Raw genomic sequence first — 12,791 nt, forward strand, 5'->3', positions numbered from 1 at the left:
GCCTAGAATTAATAAGAGAATTGATACTGGGAGCTGGGGCGCTGAGTATGACAGCTATACTCCACCTATCACCAGAAGAAGACTCACTCTAAGAGAGGGAGACATGTGGATGGTGCACGTAACTCTGTGCCAACCAGTCAAGGCACAGTGTCTGGCATTTAATAGATGCCACTTACTGCTATCCTTTCCTCCTATGCATATCTGAATTATCTTGCTTCATCTAAGATCTTGGGTAAATGCTTTTGGTGCTAACTTTTGGGGTGGGGGGAGCACTTCTTACCTAGCCCCTGAGGCTCACAGTCATCCTGGGGTCTCCTTGCCTCAGAAAAAAGTCAATCAGAGGCCCCCTAACACCATCATTCTCTCACACACAGCCTGGCCCACACCCAGAGTAACCATTTCATTTTTCCTCTCCTCTCCCCAAGGCTCTCAGTGTTGGGGGATCTGGGAGAACCAGTCAAATAGGAGCTACCAGCTCAAGGGGACACTGCTGATTCCTGGAGGAGACTCCTGCCAGGGATCCCCTACCTCTTTGCAAGGAGCCACCCCTGGAAAACCATCCTGCCCTGGGTCTATAGTAGCCTCAGAGATTTTTTAAAACCAACCGCCAGCTGGAAAAAAATTCCAGCTAAGTCCAAGCTTAGCAGATAAAATAAAAACAATAAGGGCCCACTGTATACTGAATGTTTGTTATGCATCAGTACAGTTGAAACACCGTGCATTCTTACAGGAGACTTCTGAGGTAGATGCGACTAGTATCCCCATGCTAATGGGGAAACTGAGGCTTACAGAGGTTAAGCACCCCCTAAATGAATAGAGTAGGAGTTCGACATCTGAGCTCGTGCTGAAGACACCATTTATCCAGCTTTTCCCAGAAATGACTCGGGCCCTTCGGGTTTCTGCAGCTCTCCTTTTCCTGCTCCTCAGACTGCACTGCAGGATATTAAACAGGAGATTTCGTCCACCTCATCTACTTCCTGGCCTGGCACACAGTAGGCACTTTACATGAGCAAGACTCTCCCCACCCCCTGCTGCTTCTCAACACCAGGGCTTCACTCTGGGTAACAGTTGAGGTCCCATCTTTCACATGTCTTCAACTGGACTCATGACTCTTGGTAAGAGGTGGGTAAAAGAAATACCTGCTTATCTTTTTACCCAATGAGACTGATAGAACACCTGCCCTGTGCCAGGCTCAGTGACAGAGGCCAGAGATAAAGAGATGAACAAAACCCTTATATTCTCAGAGCTGACACCCTGGTCAGGGGTGAGAGATGGGCAAATGGCTCATTTTCATAGAGAATGATGGGGGTCAGCACCTGAGTTTAGGGAGCACAGGATGGAGCAGAGTCATCCGAGAAAGCTTCCTGGAGGCAGTGTCTGAGATGAACTCTGATGTGGCAGTGAGGAAGAGGAGGACATTCTAGGTAGAGGGAACAGTGCAAACACACAGTGATGACATAAGTAAGAATAAACAAGAAGCCATGAAAAAGCAAAAAGCAACCTAGACCAGTGGTTCTCAACAGGGGTGATTTTGTCCCCCATGAGACGTTTGGCAACATCTGGAAGCCTTTCTTCCTTCCTTCCTTCCTTTCTTTCTTATCTTAACTCTGTATGTGCGCACATCTGCGACCGGCATCTAATGGGTAGAGACCAGGGATGCTCTTAAATATCTTAGAAGGGACTGGACAGCCCTCACCAAGAAAGAATCTTATCTGGCAGATGTTAAGAGTGCTAAGGTTGAGACTTTTTGGCCTAGATCACCAAATATAAAAAAGGCTTGGGGCGCCTGGGTGTCTCAGTGGGTTAAAGACTCTGCCTTCAGCTCAGGTCATGATCTCAGAGTCCTGGGATCGAGCCCCGCATCGGGCTCTCTGCTCAAGCAGGGAGCCTGCTTCCTCCTCTCTCTCTCTGCCTGCCTCTCTGCCTACTTGTGATCTCTGTCTGTCAAATAAATAAATAAAAATCTTAAAAAAAAAAAAGGCTTATAGCACTTGGATGATTAAACACTTCATAGTATTAGTGTATATACAGATAGATCAGTGGAACCGCTTCAGAAGAATATAAATGTATTTCATGTATGAGAAAGGCTGCCTACCAAACCCAGTGACTAGCTGGTAAGTGGTGTCGAGATTCCCCGGACAGCCAGCTGGAAACAAAATTCAGCTGGAGCTGTACCTCACAGGATCTACTAGAATAAACTCCGAATGGATTAAACATTTATATGTCAACCAACCAACCAACCAACCAACCAACCACAAAAGTACCAAGAGAAAATGTGGGAGAATTCTTTTACAATCTTAGAGTGGGAAAATCCTTCCCAATTACAAGCTAGAAAGTAACAAATTGATAAATTTGCCAATAAAAGTAAAAACAAACAAACAAAAATGTTCACAGCTTGTGCATGCCAAACAAACCAAGGAAACGTACATAAATGAAGTTAAAACACCAGATGAAAACCTGGAAAGAATGCATGCTGGTCAGCAAAGGGTGAATCTCTCGAAATCATAAAGCTACATGGACAAATCTCTGAAGAAAGACCAATGAAAGCATGAGCAAAGGATATGAAAAGATCCCTCACAGGAAAAAAAAAAAAAAAAGATATAAAGGGCTGTTAAAAGTAGGAAAAGATGTCCAACCGCCATCATGATAAGAACAACGCACACTGTTAAGTGCTAAGATGCTGTTTGTGGGGTTTTTTTTTAAAGATTTTATTTATTTATTTAACACACACAGAGAGAGAGAGAGAGAGAGAGAAATACAAGCAGGCAGAGAGAGAGGGGGAAGCAGGCTTCCCACCGAGCAGAGAGCCGGATGTGGGGCTCGATCCCAGGACCTGAGATCCTGACCCTGGCCAAAGGCAGAGGCTTTAACCCACTAAGCCACCCAGGTGCCCCGCTGTTTGTGTTTTTATTAAACCCACCAGACTGGCAGAAAGCTGTGTGTGAAAACACACGGTTTGCTGCGAGGACACAGACGATCCCACACGTTGCTGGGGACATGTCAGCTCGATAGCCCCTTGAAGGCAACGTAGCAGTATTTATCAAAGTAAGTGCCTATGTCTTCTGACAAAGCAATCCCGCGTCCTAGAGCTTTCCCTACAGGTAGCTGTATTTCCTCTGCATGTGAAGTAACATATGCTGACGATTAGAAATTGCAGCAAAAGATTAGAAAGGACTTAAATGCTTGTGAATAGAGAATTGGTTAAATACCTCAGGGGTTGACAAATGGGCCCAAGTGGCCCTCAGCCTGCTTTCGTAGGGCCTGTGGCCAAGAACGGTTTCAACATCTTTAAATGGCTCAAAAAAATCAAAAGAAGAATGATTTTTTTGTGACACATAAACATCACATATATTTCAAATATTGGCATTCACAAGTAAAGTTTTATTGGAACACAGCCACGCCCCTTTGTGTGAACACTATCTGTGGCTTCTTTTGTTCTGCAACAGAGAGCTGAGTGATGGCCACAGAGACTGGCTGGCCCACAAAACATTAAGTGTTACTATGCGGGGTCTCTGTGCAGTTAAATACTGCCGAGACACGAAATCAATGGAGAAGCTCATCATGTATTGCCATGGAAAGTTTCCTGGGATATTATTATTGAATTTTTATAAAGCAGACGTAGAAAGTGTGAATTGCTTGTTATCATTTGGATAAAAAAAATGGAGGACATAGTTGTATTTTATTGATTATGCATAAAAATTATCTGGATGGGAACACATGACATGATTCAACCACGGTTATCTTTGGGGGAGTGTGTATGTGTGAACATGTTATCTACTCGAAAAAGTCAATTAAAAATTATTTTAAAAATTACTCTGGGTTATAATACGCCACTGCAAGTGGCTGAGCCTGGCTGGAACAGAGCTGGTGAGTGGCATCTGGATGGCGACGAGGCTGGAGATGTCTGTAAAGCCCGATCAAGTTTGCATTTTTGCAAACCCTGAGGACAATGAGGAATCACAGGATATTTGAGCTCTGAAAAAAAAAAATGCAATTCTGGAAAACAGAATAGGGTGGCTGGAAGAAGTTTGGATGGGTAGAGAGAGAAGGCGCTGGAGGGTAGGGATCAGTACTGCCCCTGGGTAAGGATCTAGAAAGCTGGAACCTGGAGCAGAAGGGAAACTTACTTTTTACTATATATCCTTTTGTTGGATTTATGTGTGTGTTTTTACCTCCATGTGCGTTTATTTCCTATAAAAATACTATTGTTTATTTTGAAAAGAAAAGACTTTTGGGGAAGGTATGGGGAGGACCTGAACTGTGGTGGTGGTTGGGGAGTAGGAGAAAGGGGGAAAGTCAGAAGCCCAGTCGCCAAGATTCGGTGGCTCAGTGGAAGTAGGGATGGTGGGCCTAGAACTTGGTCTCCATCTCTGAGGACCTGGGGAACAGAACTTTGTGGTGAGGAGGGCTAGAGGGTGGAAGATTTGCCTGCCTCGAGGTGATTTCCTGGGCCACAATACAAGCCTCCAGTTGCCACGAACTCTGGGCTTTTGATTCCACTTTGACCCCAGCAAGTCATCTCCAAGCCAGACATGACGGAGGGGCAAGCCCTTTCTTACGCAGATGGTAAGGCCCAGTGAAAGCCACCAGGAATACGGAATATTGACCCAGGTCCCTTCTTCCCTCCTCCTCCCAATGCTCCCTCATTGCTCTAAAGGGAAGCTCTGCACAACCATGTTCTGATTTTGGGTTTCTGGACTCTTGCTAGGACTTTTCTATTTGTGTATATTATCCTTGCCCCAATGTCATTGAGCCAGAAAGCCTTTAAGGCAAAGACTGAAGGTCTTTGTGACCTCACAGAGGCACACCATTTCTTTCTATATGGTAGGTGTGTACAATGTGCTGATTGGCTGATTGATGGGGACTCTCCAGTCATCTCAGCAGCATTGCCAATGCACCTGCCCTCTGACTCTGCAAAGCCCAGCCTCCCAGGCTGGGAAAAACTCCCCTGGGGCCCAGAAGTCAATGGTCTGCTCAGGAATTCCTCTCCCTTCTGCGGTTCTCCACATTCAGCCTTTCTTTGCCCAGATGGTATCAACGGAAACCCATTAGCCAAAAGCTGTATTTAAGCAAGTGTTCTGTTTGGACATCAAAGGAAACGTAACAGTGGAAATGATAATAAACAACAAGGATCATCATCATTTCAAAGAGACAACATCAGTGCCTATGGTTCCAAGGAGACCCTGGAGTGCCAGTTGCTTTATCTGCAAACACAAACTGCAAGTCACCTGCCTCTTCAGGTACAAAGAGAGCTCCTAATGCTTAGAAAACTGGAAATCGCTTTATAACTGTCACTTCCTATTATTGTTCACAAGAGCTTTGGGATTGCAGCAGTAAGGGTCCCAGTATGCTCTCGATATAAATGAGGGTATACTCTCAGTACAATGGAATTGAACAGACATTTAAGGGCAACCTCAGCCCCAATCTCCAGACAGAAAATGAACCCACAACTCAGGTCCCCAGGAGCACTGAAGCTGCTCTCCCTCTGGAGAGGGCAGGGCCTGGAAAGAAATGGCCTTTGGTCAGGGCAAAAGTCCTCCGCTCTGCCCCAGAGGGAAGGGCAGAGGCTGAGCAGTTCTCACAAAGGAGCCTCAGGGACCTGGCTCTCCTCCACCCCCTCATCTAAAGGGAGAAAGGACTTCTCCTTTGGGATCCTCTGGGCAGAGCAGAAGTGGAAAAGGGTTACTTACTCCTAATGTTATTTATAGTTTAGCAAATGCTGGGTCTCCAGCCTCAGGTCTGGGAATTGCCTTCTGCAGCGACTCGGGGGCTGTGGTCCCAGTTGGCAGCAAAGCCAGGGGCTATCTCATGGTGGCGCTTTATGCTCATAGTATAAGCTGCAGTAGCCCCTGGGTCTCTGGGTAGGAGAGGACCTCACCGCAGAAACACTTGTCCAGAAAAGGGTGCAGTGTTAGGTCGAACTGCCCGGATAACGTGGGGTCCGGCGCCATCTAGCGTCAGCTTCGGGGCTTGGTGTGCACCCTCCTCTTTTGATGAGGTTTTTTTTTTTTTTTGCGGGGAAGCTGGCTTTAGACAGGAGGGGGACTGAAATGAGGAAACACGTTCCCGTGCACAGGGCTGTCCTCATGCCCACGACGATGGACTAGGGTTTTGGTAGGAGAAGCTGAAAAGCTACAATCCTAATGCGTCACAGATGGGGGTGTTGAGTGAGGGCATGGGGGAGTCTTTCTCTTGGAAGGAAGCTGGGGTGACTCACAAGTAATATTTAGAGTCTTCGTCCCAGAAGATTGGCTTGGGTTTGTCTGCTTGAATATTTTTGCTCACACTAACAAAAAAAAAAAAAAAAACCACAAAAACACTGGTGCTATTTTATGACTTCTATGCTTTTCAAACTAGTTTCTCAGTGCTTGCCTAGAGCCAGCAAGCATATGGGGTGTTTACAAAAGTACTTGCAAGCTGTTTCATCACTGAACCCACTCCTGCTCCTTGTTAATGCTCACGGACCAAGCCGTCCCCTTTCTTAACTGTCCCACTTCTGAACTGCCTTAAAAACCTCTGCTACTTAAAACCATTTGCTACTTGTTTTACATAGTTAACTTAAGATTCAGAATAGCCCAGGGAGTGGATATTGGTACTTTGGTATTGGATATTGGATATTGGTATTGGATTCTTGGGGAGGGTAAGTGACTTCCTGGGGTTATTCCATCTGGGGGTAGCTAGCTATTGTGGAGGAAGCCACCACATCCAGGAGGTTCTAGAAAAGATAAACACGGCTCTAGCTCAGAGGACACGTCTTACTCAGGACCAGCCCCTGTGACCCCAAGCCTTGGCTGGCCTAATGGTATAAACATCCCCCTCCCAGCATCTGTCCTGCTGCTCCCACCCCGATGCAAACACTTCCACAGGCTACACTCCTCCACAGTTGGAAACCACCCCAGAAGAATAATGAGAGCAAAGAGCAGGGATTTGGCAAATGTTCAGGATGCCAGGAGAATCATGGATTTGTCTCTAGCTCCCTGGGCTTTGGCCTTATCCAGTGGAAAAATGGGGAAATTCCCTGCTGGTTACTCCCTTCCCTTCCCTTTTGACCCCCTCCACCATTCTCCACCAAACAGACACACCTCCAGAGCAAAGTGAAGTGAGGTCACTCTCTGGATGCCTCTGAAACAAAATTCATGCTTAAATATACGGATTTAGAAAGAGAGTTTCAACGGGGTAACACACTGCGGGGGAATGCAGACCCTGACCTCCACAAATGAAGTAAATGTTTAGGTACTGGCAGTCCATGGGAAGTGGTTTGGGGTAATGGAAAGAGCACCATATTCAGAGACCTGAACTTAAATCCCCACTCTGTCACCCCCCAGCTGACAGACTTTGGGCAAGTCACTTAACCTCTCTGGGCCTCAGTCTCCTCATTTACAGAATGAAGCCATTCTTCTCTTACCTGCGAGGTAATTGGTGAACAAGACTTTGTAAAGCCTGGTTGGGTGGGAGGGGCCGTATGTAGGAAGAGAGGGCATGAGCAGGATTTGGGTAGGAGATTTTTTATTCACTTTCCCCTTTTCCTAACTGCCCCCTGACATCTGTCTCCTTCTATAAAATGGGCATTACCTCCCACACATACACATACTCCCATAGTTCCTGTGGACTCACCACTTTTTCAGAACTAATGACCTTGGGAAGAAGGTTTTCCAGTAAAGACCCCGTGGTCCCCGGGTCATTCTTTAGGGGAGGCAGGAAAAGCAGAACCAGGAAGATGTATGACAGTGTCCGTTATTGGCAAGAGGAAGGCCTCAAAAGGCAATTTCCTGAACTGCCAGCTAATAAAGATGACGTCTGTGGTTGATGCCAAGGGGATCCATCCCCAACAGCCCAGCAGAGCTAGGGCATTCAAGGAGAGAGGAATTTGACCCTGATAAAGAGCTGGTAGGGAGATGGAGGTTGAGTGTGGCCTTTTCTCCCTGGTGGTAAAGCCAGTTTGAAACCTCTTGATTTCTTCACAGGCTCCATTTCCAATTTAAGATGTCTCTACCCGGTTTGGCTAACTCTTGCCTCTCCACCAGGGAGGAAATAGCTTCATAAGGGAGGCTTGGGGAGAACAAAGGCCTCATTAGGATCAATCACTTATTCTGAGTATACATTCCCAAGAATCTCTATTGATGATCTCGGGTACAAATGAAGTGTAATTAAGGATAGAATGCAAATGATCTCCAGCTTAGTAACTCCTCTTGTAATTGAAATTTACTAAATTAAGTCTGAGGTTTTTGAAACTAGGTCTTTAAAAAAAAAAAAAGTCCCCGATTATCATTACCCCCTCTCCTCCCTCCCGCCCACCCCTCCATAATGTAATTAGTTTAAAATAAGACCCATGGTACAATGACGGTGTGCTGCCTACAGATTTGTTAAAGTGGCACTTGCTCTCTGAGATGCGGGGGTCCTGCACGCAGTTCCCAGGGAGAGAACGAGGAGAGGAGTCTCACGAGGGTCAGGCTGCTTGGGTCTAACACAGGGCGAGGAAAATGGATGCAGGGCTGGCAGCATGATGCTGGACAGGGACAGATTTCTCTGTGTCCCTCTGCTCCTTTCCTCTGCATCAGATCTAGTGTGAGCTGGGGATTGTTCAGAGGAAGAAGGAAACACTTGTTCTGTTGGGGTTGGAGAGGAAACTGGCATCTTTTTGGGGTCCTGAGAAGGTGTGAATTGTGGGAGACAGAGCGGCTGGGGCACATCAGAAACCCATCTCTGTTTTCTTAAAGGTCAGGGAGCCAGACTCAGACTGGAACAGCCCTGAGATGCCTCTGAATCCCGTCCTCTGCTGCCAGATGTGACCATCACTGGCCTGAACTCATCTCTTCTGGTCAGGCCACCAAGCTCAACCTGCCTGAAAGAATCCCAGAGAAGCCAGGGGTTCAGAGATGGGGACCCGGCAGGTGGTCCGGCCTCCCTATCCTCATCCCCAGTTTGGTCCCTTGTCCAAACCGAAAAGAGGGTCAATCTGGCCTCCCAGAAGAGCACACTGGCTGGTTTCATTTAACTCAGATGGGAGACCTATTTGTCTTTGAAATCACGCTCCAATTTCGTGGAGCTGCAGCAGAATGGTGTGTGGGAGATCAGGAGAGAACCTCCCACAGCTTGCCTCTTTCATCCTCTTCCCCTCCCCTCCAACCCGGCCTCCTGGTCCACAGCCTCTTGGAACTGGGAGGGACACACAGAAACACCTGGAGCTAACTGACCCCTCACGTGGGGAAAGTCAAAGTCTGCGAGGTCCATCTGAGAACGCAGAAAACAGCCATCCTCAGGCAGGCTGCAGAGACCTGAAAGAAAATGCCTTCTCCTCCGGACCCCACCCTTTCCGTTTTGTGCCTGTGCCTGATCTGCCTTCATCAGTTAACATCACTAGTGTTCAAGACGTGAGTAAACGCCTGCCCGAGCAACTTTGAATGGCACAGACAAGCAGCACAGTTGTTTCTGGAGAGCATAATAGGTGTATCCTTCCTTTCATAAATCAGATTTTAAAAAAAGAGACAATAGCAATCTTGTCTCCAGATGAGCTTGTACTTAAAACACTGCTCTGAGCTAAGGTGGGTGTGTCTACTGTGGGATCCCCGTGCCCTTTGTGGGGCCGGGCACCGGGTGGGTGCTCCCGAAATACTGGTTGCAGGAAGGAAGGTAGGATTAAATGACTTTCGTTCAAAAACGTTCAGTAGCTTTTCCATGGTAAGCAAAAAATACCCTAATTCTAGAATCCGGTGTTTAGGACCCTTCAATCAGATGCCATGCCTGTCCAGTTCCCTAAGAGGCTTTCAGCATGCTGACTGCCCTAGAGTAGTCATCAAAATCACCTGGAGGACTTGTTAACACTACCCAGCTGGGTCCATCACTGCCAGAGTTCCTGAATTAATACATTTGGGGTGGGTGGAGAATTTGCTTTCCTTATAAGTTCCCAGATGATACTGGTTGCTGCTGGTTGGACACCATGCTTTGCCTGTACCACTCCATCTCCACAAAGGGCACCCCTTGCCCTGCACTCTACCAGTCAGTCAAGCTCCAACTCCAATGCTACCTTGCCAAAAAACTCAACATGCCAGCAAAACTGTACCTCCACCTCCAGGGCCCCCAGCCCTCAGGTACCCCCTAATGGCTTCAGCTCCCTGTGTTGGCCAAGATGCTTTATCTGTTCAACTCTCTCTCTCAGACTTTGTGGGTCAAAAGGTCCTGCTTCCCTTCATGCATAGCTGCTCCCTCTTCCATTCTGCTTGCCGTGTTTTAGAATCCCACTCACCCTGCAAGACCAGTGGAAACCTCATTCTCCTGCCTTTCCATCCCTGTGGACATGGGACCATTTCTTCTACTCTGTGAGTTCTGCCAGCTCATCACTGACTCCCCACCCTCTCTCTCTGGAGCTCCTCAAAGGCAGAAGCTGGGCTGCTACCTTTACAAACTGTTGGTTAGCTCTGGTTGACTCCATTTGAGGATCTTTGAGGCTAAGACTATAAATGTTGTTTAGCCTCTCTTATAAATGTTATTCTATGTTTCCAGTTGTTAACCTGGATAATTAAGAACTCTCTAGGAGGGGCACCTGGGTGGCTTAGTTGGTTAAGCATCTGCCTTTGGCTCAGGTCATGATCCCAGGGTCCTGGGATCAAGCCCCACATCAGGCTCCCTGCTCAATAGGGAGCCTGCTTCTCCCTCTCCCACTACCCCTGCTTGTGCATCCTCTATCTCTTTGTCAAATAAATCTTAAAAAAAAAACCAAAAACTCTCTAGGAAGGGACCCTTTTCTGTGTATCAACATTGAAAGGAGATAATTCTCACCAAAGGAAATCAAAGGGGCTCCCTTCTCTGGCCCATTCAGCCAAGAATACACATCTTTTGGCATAGCATTTTAGAGGATAGATAATCCAGTTAAGTCGGGATAAGTCAAGGGATTCTCCTTCCAGCTAGAGGATGTCTGCCATCCAGAGATGTCTTCATGGGTTCTAGGACACCACCCAAAGAAGGATTTCTCCTTTCAGACTTTATTTCTAGGACCAGTTCTTGCCTCTTTTTCCTCTAAGAAGAAACAGTCACAACATTCACTAAGAGAAAATGGATCATAGCAGACCCTGGTCACCACCTGATAGTCTCATGTCACACGAGGGCTGGGGCTCCTTGGGTGCCAAGACTCTCCAGGCCTAAGGACAGCCCCTCCAGTGTTCCCACTAGACCGTGCTCTTCATGCAGTCACAGACTTGGCCTCTTCTGCTCACCATTTCATCCCTCCAAGCATGGTGGCTAACCCCTAGGAGGTGCCCAATAAATGTATTTTGAATAAATGAGTAATATTCTATTCTGCAGTGATGCCTCAGGAACTATGGAAATCAGCCAGAGCCACTGGGCCAGACACTGTAATTACAAGCAGCAGGGATCATCCTTTCTTAGGTCCAAAATAATGACCTAAGTTTGTCAAAGACACCTCCAGCTTTTCTTCCTGCCCCTTCCTAAAGGTACTGCTTTTGGTTATGATCAGTGTAAAGCTAACTTTTTAGGAAAATAGTGTCATAAAGTCTTCTGAAATATTCTGCCCTGTGTTTGTTCAATATAAATGTTGTGACTACAGACTTCAAACGGGGGCAAAGACATTTCGGCTGAAGTCAGGTGCCCAGAGCTCACCAGCTCTATAACCCTGCTAAGAGCAGGTAGTTGCTGAGCACTTACTAGGTGCCTGGCCCCTTTAGGCATGATCTCATTTAATCTTCAAGAAAATCTAGTGTAAATAGTGCTATCACCATATCCATTTTCCTTATGGGGAGAGTATGGTTTCCAGAGCGTATGCACCTCATTCTGCGCCACATGGCCACACTGTAATAGGTATTGGAAGCCTCAAACACATCTGCCCGACCTCAGTGCCACTCTGCAGCACTGCAAGTTACTTAGCCTCCCAAGGCTCAGTTTGATGATAAATGGTGATAAAAAAACACTGAGTGACTGTTGCCTAATGGTATCTTGTTCCTCTGGAGGAAAGGTGAAGGTGAAGTTTGATCCTGATGCTCAGACCTCTAGGATGAGAGATTAAGAAGTCAGGTAGGAAGTGGGAATAAGGCCATGCTGGCTTTGAGAGCCACACCCCAGGGAGGACGGAAACTCTCTGCTCCCGTAAAGGATGATCAAACAGAGTGGTAAATGAGTTCAAATAGCCCTTTTCTTCCCTGGCCACATGACCTCTGGTAAGTTATGTAACCTCTTTAAGGCTCAGTTTCCTCACCTCTTAAAAGGGGATAAGAGAGACAAATTTTTTTTTTTTTAAGATTTTACTTATTTATTTATTTAGAGAGGGGGGGAGAGAGTGTGAGCATGCACATGAGTGGGGGGCGGGGCAGCAGAAGAAGGAGAGAGCATCTCAAGCAGACTCATGATAATGATTTGGGGCTCCATCTTATGACCTTGAGATCATGACCTGAGCTGAAATCAAGAGTTGCATGCCTAATTGACTGAGCCACCCAGGTACCTCACAGGACAATTTTTGATAATATGTGTAGAGAGCGTAGTTCAGTTGGTGGCACATAGCAAACATTAGCTCATGTGCAGCCAAATGCTGCGGGAGCTGTCAACACTAGCCACTGTGTGAGGAGTGCGTGAGCAAGTGCAAGGGGGTGGGTGGGGAAATGGTCGCTAGTGCCTGGAAGGAGAAAAACACTCAGGGAAGGAGGGAAGGAGGGAAGGAGGAGCACACCCACCTCAGGGAATTGGGAGGGGGCATTTGGAACCAAAGCCTCACTTGTCTGGCGGAGCCAAGATTTAAAAGGACAATAATACCACATAATAAAGGTGCGTGCTTTTTCCGACAATGA

Source organism: Lontra canadensis, unplaced genomic scaffold (genome assembly GCF_010015895.1).
Source record: "Lontra canadensis isolate GAN:19392208 unplaced genomic scaffold, GSC_riverotter_1.0 scaffold50, whole genome shotgun sequence".
Taxonomy (NCBI): domain Eukaryota; kingdom Metazoa; phylum Chordata; class Mammalia; order Carnivora; family Mustelidae; genus Lontra; species Lontra canadensis.